At 36.1% G+C, this 13007-nt stretch overlaps 1 long non-coding RNA gene across 3 annotated transcripts; it reads left to right on the top strand.

Annotated features, from left to right (window-relative positions):
* Window positions 1–507: 507 nt before the first annotated feature.
* Window positions 508–6627, top strand: LOC125652326 (uncharacterized). 3 transcript variants are annotated; one of them, XR_008796816.1, is made up of 6 exons: window positions 508–800; window positions 1778–1889; window positions 2577–2722; window positions 3988–4208; window positions 5339–5403; window positions 5856–6627. It is a non-coding gene; the product is annotated as an uncharacterized LOC125652326 (long non-coding RNA). The 3 variants fall into 3 exon arrangements; XR_008796817.1 differs by having other exon boundaries at window positions 1781–1889; XR_008796815.1 differs by lacking the exon at window positions 508–800 and having other exon boundaries at window positions 1253–1889.
* The last annotated feature ends 6380 nt before the right edge of the window (window positions 6628–13007 follow it).

Here is a 13007-nt window from a genome sequence, read left to right on the forward strand (position 1 = left end):
CCCTCTTCATACACATTGCGTTATGACACACAGTCTTTTAGTAATTCCCGTGAGATTTCTGCAAATATTACAGATTATGATGTTTTAAAATCTTGTTAATTGTCAAGTTTCAATGCATCTATTGTAGGCCATTTCTTTTGTGTGATTTCTGATTATTAATGACGGGTAGAAATATCGAATCTCCTATACAACTGACAAAATGCAATTTTTTGTGTGCTACGTGTACTGACAGTCACATATTTTGTTAGATGTTTTCCTTATAATTTATTTAAACCTGAAAGAATACAATATATGTCGTCATGATCTAAATAAAATACCTGCAGGCCTACATGCATAATATAAAGCTATATGACATTGTAACACCCTTGTAAATTTTTTATATTTATTTACAAAAATCGCTTTCGAGGCCCTCCGAATCCATAATAAATGTGCATATACATGTACATGTATGTTCATTATATCTCTGTTGTGTCTAATCATTTCAGGGTGTTCAATTGCTTAACGCTATTTGGTACCGCTTGCAGGGCGGCGACCACGAGTTACCTGCCCCTATACAATGAGTTAATTGCCCCTGTATTTCATCTGTTAAGTTGTACTTAAAATAGGCTAACTCTTGCGCAAAAAAAGATAGAAAATATCAAATATGGGAAAGCGGGACGATAGACCAAACATATCTACGAAGAGACCGTTGGTGCCGGAAATATCTCTGTCTTTAGTAGTGTCCGCGAGGTATATTAATTTATAAAACATGAGATATTAGTACCATATTGCCCGGGAATCAAAAGATTTTTGCAAGATCGGTAAGTATATTCAATATAGGCTAAACAAGCACAAGGCCAGGGCACGTGGTAAGTCATTCCGCAGCGCAGGAATGACCAAAACTAGCCTACTACGGTACCATTTACAGAAATTACCAAAAAAATGACAAAAATTACCGAGAGAGGAGCTAAAATGACCTCAGTAATACATGACATCTACTATCATATTCACATTAAAAATTTTGGTCCCTCCTTTGACGACTTCAATAATTTTTAATTTCGGTCATATCTTTGGTATTTTCTGTGAACGTTTGTAATTTCGGACATTATATGTAACAATCCTACTATTCATTCCACAATGAAGGCCAGTGGGCCTAGATTTTTAATTTGATACACGTATAAACTTAACACTGCGCAAGTTACGTCACGGAATGCAGTATAGGGGAGGAGAAAATATTTGGCTGGACCAGGAGTCGAACCTAGGTTCCCTGCATTACTAGTCAGGTGCTCTAACCACTGAGCTATCCAGGTCGATATCCACGGTCCGTGTAGCCCTAACTACTAAATTCCTCCCTTTAATTTGTTTTTGCCGTCGAAGACACACAACCCAGATTCATTTCACCCCTGGCAGGACGAGTAGTCACGGCACCAACTGGTAAAATCTTGCACAGAGGTCCCTAGGTTCAATTCCCGATCCAGCCACAAATTTTCTCCGTGTATGTCTATCTGAGACTGAGTTGGAAAATTACGGTATCTTCATAGTGACAAACTAATGAAAATATTGATCAAATTCGACTGGTCAAGGACTGTTAATATAAATAAATTTGAAACATTGGTCATTGTAATGATTGGTTTCATGTTATACTAAGCTTGTGTTTCAAGACAAGGCTGTCTTTGTTGGTGATGATACTGATGTATATATTTAGAAACAAGTAATGCTTTGATTTTGATTACAGGTGTGGTCTTTAAAAAAATTAATGCATGGCAAGGTTGATAGTGAGACTAATAAATTCTTTCAGCAGAATTCAGCTAGACACAAAAAAAAAAAGACAATCACTACAGCCTTCCAAGAAGATGGACTGCCTCACAATAGTTTCCTTGAGGACTGTCTTGAAATATCCAGAGTTTAAGGTATGCATTTTGTACACCATGAAAATCAGCTTATAGTTTAGCTGTTATCTAATTAGAGGGAATTTTCAATAGGGACTGGGTCTTTTCATTTGCTGGACCCTTATGTAACAATGACACTGTTCTTCCACCCCTGTTAGATCCACTATAACTTTAAGGAAAATAATTGGATCATCCTGTCCCACCAATATGCACATCTACAAATGAGAATGAAGCATTGCACAAAGTTTCAAGACTATCCGATAAGCCATATAGGAGAAGTGTTCACAAGATTTTGTGACAGACAGAAAGACAGATGAAGTACAAAAACTATGTCTCCCCCTGGAAGAGGGGAGACATAATTAGAATTTTTTTTAGACAGAAAGGAATGAGATCTCTGATACAGATTTTGCTATGAATATATATCATGTTTTGCTGAGTGAAAACAGTTTTTTCTTCTCTTTTATTTATACGTATCTAAGCACAAAGTAATTAATACTTTTCATACTTTCCCAATTTGAACATTTTATGTGTCAATTTTCCCAATTCTACGGACTCTGGACCCAGTTTGAAAATGGTAGGAAAACCCCTGCGAAGACTCAAATATGAAATCATTTTCAATTAGAGGTTAAAACATTTAGTGATGAATTAATTACTGGAATTTATGAGGACTACTGAGACATGTTAAAATGGTGTCACATTTGTCTTCAGATTCAAGAAACGGACTCTATCTGGAAAAGGAAAACAATATCAAAGCTCCTCTGTGAGAAGTTGGCCAAGGAAAGCATTCAGAAGAAAGTGGAGATTCATTGTTTTTACCAGATCCAGCAGATCACAGAAAGCATCTAGTAGGGGAGGTAAATGAAGCATCTTTTACTCCCTATATACAGGGCTTGAAGCTAACTTTTTATGTCACCAGTATTCCTTGTGACAAGACCTTTCCGTGGGTACCAACATTTTTGACCCCGTGACCTTGACCTTGGAGTTTGACCTACTTTTTGAAAACTTTAACCTTGCTAATAACTTTTGAACAGTAAGTGATAGAGCTTTGATATTTCACATGAGTGTTCCTTGTGACAAGACCTTTCCGTTGGTATTAAACCTTTTGACCTTGACATTTAACTTACTTTTAATTTTTTTTACATTGGTCATAACTTCTAAATGGTAAATATTAGAGCTTTCGTATTATACATGATGATTTCTTTTGACAAGATCTTTCTACTGGTACCAAGATATTTGCCCTTGTGACCTTGACCATCTTTGGAATTGGCCATTATCGGGGGCATTTGTGTTTCACAAACACATCTTGTTTTCAAAAAAGCCTGAAAACTGTCAAATGTCATACAGATTACTGCTCAGGAAAAGATGTGCGCATTTGTTGAGCAAAATAAAAATGATATATATTGTGTATTAATTTAAGATGAAAAACATACTTGAATATGAATTTGCTCGACGCATGCACTGTATGTTTTCTGATAAGAAAACCACCTGAATTTGTGGATATTTTCATTGAAAATGGCATTTTTGCAATTTTATGCCAACTTCTAGCTCACGTCATATGACACAAATCATTTTGCTGATCAAACTGAGCAGATTTTGGGTTTGCTAATCCATACCTTATTTGAATGCCAGGGTTTGAGCTCCAAGTGAAATCATCAATATTTTGGTCCAAATGACTTTAGAAACTGTACCTACTTCTTTCATAAGTATATTTTCCAAAATGATGCTTTAGAAAATTAACTCATCTGACTGACGAAAACAAATGTCAGTCAGTCAGCCAGACTTTTAACCAGTCACGGAGTGACGGGCATACATTAATTTCGAGCCCTGTATATATTGCCAGACAAGTAGTCCAATCAGATTATAAACTTTAACTGAAAAATTTACAAGCCCATTCATAAATTAGAGACCGGTGGCAGTGCAGTGTTTCTCACCAATGCTACAATCCCTAAAATTATGCTATGTCAGTAATTCCCAAATGTCACTGGCATCAAACTTTCAATATACATAAATGAAAATTGTAAAACTTAAGTTCTGTTGGCAAAGTTCAGCAAGAGAGGCATACATTTTGTTTCAAATCCCCTTATATAATTACATGTATTCATTTAGAATGTTTTCTTAGTTTCCAGGATTAAGCCAGCCAGTAGATGAGACTATTATATCAAAAATACATTTACTTGTACACGAGGGCACACAAAGCGTTGATGAAACACAAAGACATTTCCGTCTGTTTGTAAAGGATACTATTTCACCAGGGAACACCATCTCAGAATTTAACAGATGCTTTTACCCCGCCAATAAGGATGTAAGAAATCACATTTACAGGGCACCGAGATTTTGCCAGTAAGTTCTAAATTTTTTTTTTCTCAGGCTCAAATGTGCTTTTCTGATCAAAATTTGTTAGTTGTCTGTCGTCGGCATAAACTTTTCACATTTTCATCTTCTTCTCCAGAACCACTGAGCCAATTTCAACCAAAACTTGGCACAAAGGGGAGATAATCACAAAATTAGGGTGGGGTCATTTAAAAATCTTCTCAAGCACCACTGGGCCAGAGGACCTGAAATTATCATTAAAGATTCCTGACCTAGTGCAGATTCAAGTTTGTACTCACCTGAGCTGAAAGCTCAAGTGAGCTTTTCTGATCATTTTTTGTCCGTCGTCTGTCTGTCTGTCCGTCCGTCTGTCTGTCTGTCCGTCTGTCTGTTAAACTTTTCACATTTTCGACTTCTTCTCCAGAACCATCGGGCCAATTTCAACCAAACATGGCCAAAAGCATCCTTGGGTGAAGGGCTTTCAAGTTTGTTCAAATGAAGGGCCATGTCCCTTTCAAAGGGGAGATAATCATAAAAATGCAAAAATAGGGTGGGGTCATTTAAAAATCTTCTTCTCAAGAACCACTGGGCCAGAAGAGCTGAAATTTACCTGAAAGCTTCCTGACGTAGTGCAGATTCAAGTTTGTTCAAATCATGGCCCCTGGGGGGTAGGATGGGGCCACAAGTGGGGGGGGGGTCAAAGTTTTACATACAAATATAGGAGAAAGCTTTAAAAATCTTCTTCTCAAGAACCATTGGGCCAAAGAAATTGACATTTACATGAAAGCTTTCTGACATAGTGTAGATTCAAGTATGCAAAGGGTAGTTTGGGCCATAATAGGGACTGAGGTTTTACATGCAAATATATATGGAAAGTCTTCAGATATGGGCCAAAGTGACTCAGGTGAGCGATGTGGCCCATGAGCCTCTTGTTACAAATCATGACCCCTGGGGGTAGGATGGGGTCACAATAGAGACCAAAGTTTTACATGCGAATATATAGGGAAAATCTTTAGAACTGGACCAGGGTGACTCAGGTGAGCGATGTGGCCCATGGGCCTCTTTGTTAACCTATATCTTTTATTTGTGTGAAGATATTCAAACATTAAGAACAGACATATATATATATAAATCTTTTTTTCTTTCATTTTTTCATCCAGGGTAGTTTAGAACTGTGTGCATTGGTTTTGGAAGAATTTGGGCTGTTTAGGCTAAAATCCATTATGTAAGTTCATCTTTGTGGTGCACAAATTCCATATGGTCATTTCAAATAGTCAACATTGCTTCTATTTTCAATCTGAAATTCTACATGTATTTTGTTTGAGAGATGAAAACAATCCTCGAAACATTATCACCGTTATCTTTAATTTTCCATCATACTTGTGTCAAAGAGTTGAACTTTCTTTACCAGTAATTTTATATTGACTTCGCATTGTGTGATATATAAAGTTTTTATGATTTTATTTTCTGTCTAAGATATTCAATATTTAAAGGAAAAAGATAATGGTAGGAGATGGTAGGATAAATTCTAATTATTCAGAGAAACTTGATAAATACTGAGTTTGAGCTTATATACTCGATAACACAATAGAAGAATGCAATTTACTAGTTAAACTTTGATAGGATACTAAATTTAGGATGAGCCAATAAGATTATGTCTTGTTTTTCATGTTACAGGATTGGACAGAATATGAACACACACATCCAATACTTCAAAGATATTATGTTTGTGGAGGCAGAGATTTTGATTGCATCCACTGTTTAGAATACATCCTTAAGGGAAGCAGACTGCCGCCTTTACCCAATGATATAATGATTAATCATAACTATATCTATTGTACCAAATAGAAAGAGCAGTGATTCAGGTCATTTTCAAATCCACTGGCATACATTGTACTATACATGCAACCTTTTCAAACTTTACATTTAAGATTTTATAAAGGAAATATCTTAATGTTTCACATGTTTACCTTTCACTGTGCTATGTAATTCATTATACCTGCCATTATGCCAGTCTTCCTGAACATAATTTGTTTTCTGCAATTTCATTGGCCAAGAGGCTTAATCCTGGGTTATCAGATTGAGCATTTATATTTAGTATCCCATTGATTTTGTCAGCCCTATATAAGGAGCTGACTCAGATTTACTCACTCTGCTAGGTTAAAGAACTCTAAGGTTTGTACTTTTCACATGAATTTCGTGTTCGCCTCTTATCTTTTACATAGAGTAGGAAATGAACATAACATTGAGTTAGGGAACTATTTAGATTTTACATTATAATATGTAAATACCTTAGCAGAGTCAATTTACTTGGTTCAGGGTAGTATCAGATATTACTTTTTCAGAGTTTAAGTGTTTAGGCTATCTCAATGTTTCTATAGTTAGCCTTGTCCTATGTTACTTTTAGATGTATGGAAGCCTTTTAGTGTTATAACACTATATTTATGCCCCCATTGAAAGAAGAGGGGCATATTGGTTTGCACCTGTTGGTCGGTCGGTAGACCACATGTTGTCCGCTTAATATCTTAAGAACCATTCACTTGATCGTAATATATTTCATATGTGGGTTGGTTATGAAAAGAAGAGGACCCCAATTGTTTTTCAGGTCGAAATGTCAAGGGTCAATCTACTCTGGACATAGGAAGACACTGCCTGCTCAATATCTTGAGAACCCTTTGCTTGACAGACATCAAACTTGGTACACTGGTACATCTCAAGGAGTAGATTTAAGGTCATATGGTCAAAGGTCAAGGGGTAAACTGGACATAGTAATATATTGTCTCTTATGTTTTAAGAATTATTTGCTTGATTGACACCAAACCTGGTACAGCATAAGGAGTAGATGACCCCTATTGATTTTTAGGTCACTTGGTCAATCCACTCCTGACATAGGAAGATATTGTTTGCTCAATATTTCGAATTGATGATACTACTATCAATCAAATTATGTATATGTATAACCCTTTTCAATTTTGCACCATGGGGGCTTATATGTAATTGTTTTACAAACACCTCATGTTTTATAGTTTGTGAAAGCTTGTTAGGGTCATAACTTTAGATTATCTTATTATGGTACTTGCCCGTCAGAGACTGGACATATTATGGTATGGTGTTGTCTGTCCGGACCTTGTAAGATGGGATACAGACTGAACCGTAAGCTCTAGAATCTTACAACTTGGTACATTTGATCATCATAAAAGGAAGATGCTTATTGTTTTTTAAGGTCAAGGTTGTAGGTTCACTTAATAGGAAAACCTTGTTCGAGAAAATTACAGATTCTTGAACTGAGTATTTTGAGGAAACATTACATAGAAAGTACATGATTTGTCAAATTTCTCCCAATATTCAACTGAGAACCTTATTCTGCAGAGTATTTGTATGGGTATGGAAAATGTGTATGTGGCTATGATTTTGATTTTTGTTTAAATTTTTGTTGTTGAAAATTACAGGTTTAACCGAGTCAGTTTTTGAGGAAATATACATGTATTAAATAAATGACGGTTTGACCTTTTAACTCCTCTCACAGTTTTGAAGCTAGGGTCTTTGTAAATAACTTCTTTGGTGTTTTAGAATATTTACAGATTGTTGATCATGGTCAATTTTGGGGAAATATTTTCCGCAGAGCTCTAGTTGTCTATCTACCGGCCTCCTGTCACTTTTAAGTTTAGGAGCTTTTATTCATGGAAAGAAGTATGTGACAACCTGATGATGGCTGATACTATTTAAAGCCTTTTTATACGCCCGTCTTAAGATGGGACGTATTATGGTATGGCGTTCATGTCCGTCCGTCTGTTAGCTTTTTCGTGTCCGACCCGTAACTTAAATACTACAAGGCCTAGAATCATCAAACTTTGTCTGTAGATACATCTTGGGTAGAAGGTGTGTCGCACATTAAAACCAGGTCACTGTGACTTTTCATTAGGAAGATATGGCCATATATGGCAAAAACTTGTCCGACTCATAACTTGAAAACTATTAGACCTAGAATCACCAAAATTGGTCAACTAATGCATCTTAGGTAGAAGGTGTGTCGCATCCTACTTTAAGGTCACTGTGACATTTAATTAAGGTGATATAAAAAAATGTTTTAATGGGTACAATCTATACTGTTAACAATATGTGACGGGCATATCATGTGCCGTGGCGGTGCACTTTATTCTAGAAATGGCATCAGAAAAACACCCTATGTAACCTTTTCTGCTTGTACTCATTTATTTTTATTGGAAAACTTATTACTTGTTATCAGCTACTCTAAAACAATATTGACTTGTGCTATAATAAATTTGTAAACTTTACAAGTCTTTTCATTTCAAACAAGGTGTTGAACAAGTTGTTGAACATCATCTGGGATTCACAACCAAACAGGTACAACATGGAAACAGTGTGTTCCATGATTTCTGTAGTGTAACAAGTCCAGCTGATCCCAAGTACACTGTACTATTGACAACGATTGTTTTTGATAAGCACAATAGAAGTTCTACTTTGGGAGAAGCTATAATTATCTTAGTCCTAGCATACACTGCTTCCTGTTAGAGTTAGGGTGCTGTATAACTTGGTACCTCTTTGAGATAAAATGCTTTATCATCAAATCATAAATCATCTTCCCTCTAACAGATACCAGATTATAAAGCACCCTCCCTCTAACAGGTACCAGATTCTATAAAGTACCTTCCCTCTAACAGGTACCAACTTACAAAGCACATTTCCTCCAACATGTACCAGATTATAAAATATCCTCCATTTATAATCTGGTACCTGTTAGAGAGAGGTTGCCTTATAAGATGTACCTGTTAGAGGGAGAGTGTTTTATTAGTTGGTACCTGTTAGAGGGAGAGTGCTTTATAATCTGGTACCTGTTAGAGGGAGAGTGCTTTATTAGTTGGTACCTGTTAGAGGGAGAGTGCTTTATAAGTTGGTACCTGTTACAGGGAGGTTGCCTTATAAGTTGGTACCTGTTAGAGGGAGAGTGCTTTATTAGTTGGTACCTGTTACAGGGAGGTTGCCTTATAAGTTGGTACCTGTTAGAGGGAGAGTGCTTTATAATCTGGTACCTGTTAGAGGGAGGTTGCCTTATAAGTTGGTACCTGTTAGAGGGATAGTGCTTTATTAGTTGGTACCTGTTAGAGGGAGAGTGCTTTATAATCTGGTACCTGTTAGAGGGAGAGTGCTTTATAAGTTGGTACCTGTTACAGGGAGGTTGCCTTATAAGTTGGTACCTGTTAGAAGGAGAGTGCTTTATTAGTTGGTACCTGTTAGAGGGAAAGTGTCTTATAAGTTGGTACCTGTTAGAGAGAGTGCTTTATAATCTGGTACCTGTTAGAGGGAGAGTGCTTTATTAGTTGGTACCTGTTAGAGGGAGAGTGCTTTATAATCTGGTACCTGTTAGAGGGTGAGTGCTTTATTAGTTGGTACCTGTTAGAGGGAGAGTGCTTTATAATCCGGTACCTGTTAGAGGGAGAGTGCTTTATAAGTTGGTACCTGTTACAGGGAGGTTGCCTTATAAGTTGGTACCTGTTAGAGGGAGAGTGCTTTATTAGTTGGTACCTGTTAGAGGGAGAGTGCTTTATTATTTGGTACCTGTTAGAGGGAGAGTGCTTTATAATCTGGTACCTGTTAGAGGGAGGCTACCTTATAAGTTGGTACCTGTTAGAGGGAGAGTGCTTTATTAGTTGGTACCTGTTAGAGGGAGAGTGCTTTATAATCTGGTACCTGTTAGAGGGAGAGTGCTTTATAAGTTGGTACCTGTTACAGGGAGGTTGCCTTATAAGTTGGTACCTGTTAGAGGGAGGGTGCTTTATTAGTTGGTACCTGTTAGAGGGAGAGTGTCTTATACGTTGGTACCTGTTAGAGGGAGAGTGCTTTATTAGTTGGTACCTGTTAGAGGGAGGTTGCTTTATAATCTGGTACCTGTTAGAGGGAGAGTGCTTTATAATCTGGTACCTGTTAAGAGGGAGAGTGCTTTATAATCTGGTACCTGTTACAGGGAGGTTGCCTTATAAGTTGGTATCAGTTTTCAAACAACAAATATGTAAAAGTCTTGATATCCTCTATGGAAAATAACATTTCAAGTTGATTTAAAGTGTACACATTGTTAATTGTAATTAAGCGTATTTCATATCAATGTGCTGTCACAACATTCCGTGAAATTATGAATACTACGACGTTCTAATGGTGTATCAAGATTTTAAAATATTCTGCCCGAAATTTGTACATCAATGATTTAGAAATATCAGTCTAATACTTTGGGGAGGGTGTGATGCTAATACATCCATTATAACACACGGTACCTAATATGCATTAAAAAAAATATATGTTTATGCATAGAATTACCATTTTTCTCAATTCACTGCAACAGTGTATCATTCTTGTTAACAATGTAGATTATTAATATATGTCAGGGTTTTTTGATACTTGCTTATGTAATATATGTCTCTTGATTTAGACGCGGGTTGTGTCGAAAATCTGAGTTTTAAATAATCAACAGTGTTGTGCTTCTCATTTTTAGAACCGATTGATTTGAATATGATTGAAAGTATTCATGTTTCCTACGTAATTGATAATAAATATACATGTGTTTGCCAACCACAATGGAGCTCCAACATGACCTATTTTACCTAATATTGGTCTATCAAGAAATAAGTATAAAAGAATTGACACACGACGATTATTCGTACGAATCATTGTGAATTATAAATTGGCACGAGGGATAACTCGTACCTACATAAGATGAGATAACTCGTGGTCGTCACCCTGTAAGCGGTACCAGATAGCCTCGACCTGTTCAATTTAGATCATACGCTGACAGATTTATATTTAGGCCCTATATCTCTAGACCTAGGTGTCTTACGTTTGTCTTCTTGTACGTACAATATGGATCATGGGTGTTGTAATGTAATTTTCTTTTATCTAAAACACTTTTTTGGCCGGACATGACCTTCATTGATGTTTTGATTAAAACGTCTCGGAATGTACGCGGTAGTTACATGTCGTTAACACTCACATCACATGGCTGTATCGTATTGTTAAAAACTACCAGGAACTAAAAAATACCAAGGGGACGTGGAATGCAGAATTCGTGTGTTTTTAAATATACGAATGTCCCAAAATTTGTAACTTGAGCATAGGTTAGCATTCTCTGAATGAAAGTTAAAATTGTAAAAATCAATCTGATCTACATTACTTTGTTCCAACTAGATCTGACGACATAATTTTTTTTTCATCTATTGTTACGTCATGTCAGTGTTTGTGTGACGTAGGCTAAGCTCCATAGTAAAGTTAGGATTTTTCTAACTAAAAGCCCGATCCCTAAAGCTTACGGCAATCAATGAAAGTGGTTTTTAGTTATTTGAAGCTTTAATGTTTTAAACTGTTTTTCAAAAACTAGCCTGTGATATTTCTTGAAATGGTAATTTAGTAATGTAAATGGTGAATGAAACATGTTTGCAGAGATAGGAATTTTAGACACCATTTTCCAATATGCGTTTTTTCAAGGTTTTTAACCTAGATGGGGTCATTGGACTCTCAAATTATCCGATACCCTATCTACTTCTTAGGTCAAACATATTGAAATGTTTCAAATATCTGAAGGTTTTTGAAAACACAAATTTCTGGATACGGTAGGCTATGGTTAGTCAAAATTTGACTACTATACGTGCATTTTCATCACCTAGAAACCAAGAGCATGGTTCAGTAGATGAAAAATTATTGAAAATAGTCAAATGCATTACATTTTCTTTAATTCATATGAAAGAAACATATTTCTATCGTTTAGATAAAAAAAAAAACCAGTGCCTTAAAATGTGTGTATGTTAAGACTGCTTGTTTTAAAGTGATGTGTTCTATTTTTAGAAGTGGCTGTACTCTAGGAAAGGCCGCTGAACATATTTTTCTTCGGGAATTTGGTCAATATACATCCTCGACAAAATACATCCGAATTTTGATAGAAATCTGTAGGTTTTTCAATAATAAGATGTGATATGGGGAATTACCTTAATTAATTAATTTATGTTCGATATCTTCAGTTTATCAATTCACAGATTAAAGTTTCTTCCGCAAGCACATGTCAATTGGTACTTATCAATGTCCTTATTTGCCCAACAAAAAAATCAGAACTCAATAAAATATATTTTTCTTTTAGAAAAATCAACAGCGCATCTAACATGAATTAGAATGGGGTAGCTAGTTTATGAAAGGCGAAGATAACGAACAGTGATCAATCTCATAACTCCTATAAGCACTACAAAATAGATAGTTGGGCAAACACAGACCCCTGGACACACCAGGGGTGGGATCAGGTGCCTATGTGATTATATCGTATATAAACTGAAATGCGTGTGTTTTGCGGGTGGGTGGGTGGGGTGGAGGGGGGTAATAGTACCATATTGAATTTGTCATATGCACAGTATAACAACTGCCTTGAGTAGTTGATATAAGATAAGCCGATACTATTTCCTCTAATCCCAACTTTCCAGCCATTGAAAACATTATCTACATATCTACACACTATATTTTTCAAACTTACATCTACGTTATTTTACATGATAAACATTTATATAATTAACAAATACCAAAGATGAGGGACTATTCCAAGCGACGTAAAGTTTAAAACTGAATTGATATCATTTGTACATAAACAGACAGATGTTTCAGAAATTTTCCATCATCTAGATTATAAAGGCAAAAAATACCCACAATGTTACATAATCCTGTCAATATCAAAGTTTGAAATTCAGCTTCAACTATAAATGGCATCCTCTGGAATGTGTTACTTCAGGTCAGAAGGTTTTCTTACTATGCTGAAGCAGTATCACGTGACACAACCTGTCATCA

Source organism: Ostrea edulis, chromosome 7 (assembly GCF_947568905.1).
Source record: "Ostrea edulis chromosome 7, xbOstEdul1.1, whole genome shotgun sequence".
NCBI lineage: Eukaryota > Metazoa > Mollusca > Bivalvia > Ostreida > Ostreidae > Ostrea > Ostrea edulis.